This window comes from Oreochromis niloticus, unplaced genomic scaffold (genome assembly GCF_001858045.2).
Source record: "Oreochromis niloticus isolate F11D_XX unplaced genomic scaffold, O_niloticus_UMD_NMBU tig00007942_pilon, whole genome shotgun sequence".
NCBI lineage: Eukaryota > Metazoa > Chordata > Actinopteri > Cichliformes > Cichlidae > Oreochromis > Oreochromis niloticus.
Genome location: NW_020328864.1, coordinates 211919 through 216656, shown reverse-complemented (window position 1 = coordinate 216656; position 4738 = coordinate 211919). Strand labels below are relative to the sequence as shown.

Below are 4738 nucleotides of genomic sequence, written 5' to 3'. Positions count from 1 at the left end.
AGTATAAGTTGTTTTAACTGCTAAAAGTGCTAGTTTTTGCCTGTCATATATATGATATTTGTATATGTAGCTTGCCATCGATGTGTGTGTGAACGGGTGGATGACTGAATGTGTAAAGCGCTTTGGGGTCCTTAGGGACTAGTTAAAGCGCTGTACAAATATAGGTCATTTACCATTTATACCATGTAAAATCTGAAATTCCAAGATGTTCGAACTTGCCTTGTAATAGTGGCTTCACAGAGTCTCTGGAATCTACAGAAAAACAAATCACAACAAGATGACATTCAGGAGTATAAACTGGTGTTTTGAAGATAAGTGCACAATGACACTATGATTCAGCTTTAAAACAATTTTAAAAGCATACCATCTATAGGGAAGGCCTCGACATCAGACTCTGCATGCTGGGGAGATCGCAAAGCTGTGTCGTTTGGAGTGTTCTGCCGGAGTGGCAAAAGGTGCCGGAAGCTGGGAGGGGCATTATGATGCCTGCTGTCAGTGGGCTGGGGGGAAGACTGCGGAGTGGTGAGGGCTGTTTAGAAAAAGATAAATTTTTTAAAGTATTTAAGAATACAGACAACTTGTCCAAAAAGTTTCCATGTGTCACACACAGATATGTACACAGACACTAGACATTATTTTATTACCTGGTATTTTCACTCGAGGTGCCTGGGGAAACCGTTTTTTTGTGGGCTACTCATCCTCTGAGTCACTATATGTGTACAGGGGATTTGGTCTAAAGAAATAAGTAGAAAAAGTTCATAAGTAATTACAAATGTGCTTTTGGCATATTTTTTCCTAAAGTTACAGTTTGATTCATAATAACACACACACAGGAAACGGAGATGTGCAAGAAGGTACAGTATACAATAAATTTTTGAAGTGCACAAGTGTACACGGCTTTGCATTTTTAAAAAGTTTACAAACTTACACTTTTTGGACTATATTATGTGGTTATATTGCAGTATTCAAGCATCACAGATATGTACAAAAGACAAGATTATAAATTCTTAACAATCAAAGATATGTTTGTGAATAAAAAAAGTTTTACTTGTGCTTTCTTTTATGACTGGTCTGAGTTTCAGCTTCGGACTGAAGGTCAGACGTATCACAGTGTTCACTTAGATATTTCTGAAGACTGCGTTCAGCTTCTTGAAATGTGTCTGGAAGTACAAACACAATGTATGGCCCGACAAAAATTAGTACACGAAAAACTTGTTATTGTTACGTTTATACAACACCAATCTAGATGATACCCACCATGGCTTATGAGAAGCCGGACTGGTGCATAGGTGAGCCATGTTGCACCAGGATGAACTCTCCTCTTTACTGTGGCGTGGATCCTGAATGTGTCTCGCGGAGGATATGGAGGCCATGACAATTTCTCCCCATTTAACCATGAACTAGGGACTATTTCTGTACCACCAGTGCTGAACTGCACAATGCACCAGTCTTTCATTTTTATCTTTTTATAAAATTTGGAGTCTTTTCTTGCCCTGTCTAGGATAAACAGGAAACAGATGATTACAATATATTTCATAGTCACTACAAAACTAGATCTATTGACTGAACTAAATAATAAATAATAGCTTAAAATGTATATAGGCAACTATTACAAGCAAACCCGATAAAACAAACTCTGTTTTTGTTATTGACTATGCATGATTGGCAATGCAATGAAAGCTGTGTTGTCTGGACAAAGAAAATATTTGCCAGTAATATTATTGAGCCTTGTAATGCCAGGTCTGCTGTTCAGCTGCGACACTCTGTAGCATCCAATTCTGGATGACGGTAATGGGTACTGAAAGTAAGACTCTTTGTGACAAAACTTTTGGAAGATAACAAATGTCTCACCATCTACTTTCACAATGTTGCGGATTAAAGCAATGTCATCGACTACCTGCACACAGTTGTCCCCACCCCCTACAGACAAGATGTACTTTTCTGTCACTACTTTCTTGTACTGCTCTGAATGGTGTATCGGAGCCACAAGTGGACCATCATGATGCTGATGCAATAACTTTTGTGCTTTTCTTGGCGGTGCTGGCTTCACGTCCGTTTTTCACTTCTACTTGTGCATTGCTGTTCTGTTTATGTTTTTCAGCAACCATCTCATTAAAGTGCCTGAGTATATCTGACTCTGCTGCCTCAACCATTTTCCGTAATTTGCGCCTCCTTGACCAGCGTGATGTCATTGTCAGTGTATATCAGATTAAACAAATATATTGCTATTTAATTAATATTGCTATATTTGGAAATAGCCAAATAAGCAAAATGTTTAACGCTAGGAATGTTTTTAAGGACGTGAGTTTCTTACGTATTGATGGGTGGATGGTAGTAACCAAATCAGATCTGAAAAAAAGAGGAAAAATAAGGAACAATGTCAATAAAGAGGGAAAACTAGATACAAAGACAGCTCATAGAAGATGAACCGAGTCCTATGTGTGAAGGGACAGTTACTGTGTGTGTATATGTAAGCATTTAAACACTGAATATACTAAAATTAACAGTATTTTGTCTAAGTCTGCCATTGTAGGAATTCATGGCACCGAGACAAAAAAGTGGCGCACAGTGTGACGTCAAAATTGGCGCAGACCTTTGACGCTGCGTTTTCTCCGTTTTTCTCGTCCACACATAAATGCAAAAACGGAGTTTTCGAAAATATCCACCCTGGCAGGCGTTTTTAGAAATCTCCATTTTCAGTGACCAAAAACGCTGTTTACGTGTGGACGAAAGGTGCAAACGGAATTGGTAGGTGAGCGTGCAACGTAAAGTTAGGTTAGGTGAGCGTGCAACGTAAAGTTTGAATTGAGTGCGAATTGAAGCGGGCGCTCTCCAATCATTAAAAGTAACAAAGTCCTTGAACACATTTATACAGTTACCATTACGTTTATCAATCATATATCACAGATTTAGAATTTTTTGTAGTACTAAGCAACTACAGAGCGAAAGTCTGGGTCAAGCGCCGAGGCGACGGCAAGAACAAAGGAAACCTCGAAGCGTTAAAGCTAGCTTTGTAAGGGAATATAACGAAGAAATTATGAAACGAAAATGTTTTCTTTGTTGATATACTTTGTTCGCAGTACAATTTATTTGTTGCCGGATTGTAAGAAGTAGACGCAATTTCGGGCTCCCACATTTTGTGGGAGCAACGTAAATAACAGTAAAAAACTTGTTAATGTACAACATTAACGAGTTTTTTACTGTTATTCAAATGCAAACATGGAAATAACGAGTAGAAAAAAAAGTCATTCATTCTTACCTTATACTAATCGTGGTGCGGGCCAGTGCAGTGCATGAACTGATGCCTTCTCCGGTCAATTCCGCTGAGAGTAAATCAAATGTCCCGCTCTACTGTAGAAGACAATGAATACCTGGGGGGATGTACCAATGTGAGAGGGGTGCTGCAGAATAGTCCAAGTGATCGCTGCTTTAATTTCCCGGTCAACTATACATAAATTGCACGTAGACACGATTTTTTAAAGCTGGTGAAGTAGACCAAGTCATTGATAACAAATGAACAATAAATCTACTTTCTCTGGTACTTTATAACCCACTCAGTTGCAATGCAATTTAATGCTCAACTACAAATCGATGGTTTTTGATGGTGACCGGAGCCGAATGATCGTCAACTATAAATAGACGTTTTCTCGACATTGGTGTTGTCACCTGGTCGACTACAAATAGATCAAATATCAATGAAAAAAAAACAACGGTAAATCAACATTGTTACAACGTCCCTATAGTAAGACCGTCGGTTTACCACAGTATTTCAATGTTGTTACAACATTGGCATTTCAACCCCGACCATATACGACGGATCGGATGAAAAATCAACATCAATTCAATGTCGTCTTGCTATGTGGGACACGCTTCTTAGCAGGGCGAAGCTATGAGCTAGAAAAATCCAGGCTGGCAGACAGCCTGTGTCTGTCCAACCAATCAGAGAGCTCCTTACATCCCACGGTGTGGCTAATTTGAATAGCAGCAGGATTTTAAAAATGAAGTTGTTAATCCAACTGCTAATCCAACTGCTAATCCACATGTTAATCCCTGAGCGAACAGGAAAGGGAAATGGATTTTGAAATGAAGTTTATTAAAGTGCAATTCGAAAAAGGATTTTGAAATGAAGTTTATTAAAGTGGAATTCGAAAATGTTTTTTGAAATGAAGTTTATTAAAGTGGAATTCGAAAATGTTTTTTGAAATGAAGTTTATTAAAGTGGAATTCGAAAATGTTTTTTGAAATGAAGACTTAAAAAGCATTTTAAAAATCAGTTTATTAAATTGGAATTCAAAAATGAATTTACAAATGCAGATTTTATTCTACAATTCATTAATTAAGCACAGAATTTTTTATTTCAATGCGCATGGCTCTTGTGGTCCTCCATAGAACCTAAGTGAAACTGAAAGTGTTCACCCAACAGTTTAAAAGGGCTGATCAGAGTGCACCTGGACGGCATTCCCACAGGGACTTAAGAAAGAGATTTGTCTACAGTAGTGAAAGAACAATTTTACTACAAATACTACAGAATTAGTACGCTACAGGCATATCTCCTTTATAAAGGTAGGTCATTTGTAAACTTCTCTTTTATCAGTGATGTGTCTGTTATGTGCATATTAAGAAACCCCATACTAACTACTGGGCCAAAGAATAATAATAATTTAAAAAAAATGATTGAGATTCTCCAGCATCTTTGGGACAGTGCTAGGAGATTAAACTGCAAATGATGACATCCAGC

The 4738-nt window shown here is 37.9% G+C and overlaps 1 long non-coding RNA gene across 1 annotated transcript; it reads right to left on the bottom strand.

The window, feature by feature from the left end:
- Nucleotides 1-217: 217 nt before the first annotated feature.
- On the bottom strand, nt 218-692 carry LOC109199968 (uncharacterized). The gene is made up of 3 exons (XR_002060205.2): nt 645-692; nt 365-529; nt 218-252 (listed from the first exon to the last, which is right to left on the bottom strand). It is a non-coding gene; the product is annotated as an uncharacterized LOC109199968 (long non-coding RNA).
- Between the last annotated feature and the right edge of the window lie 4046 nt (nt 693-4738).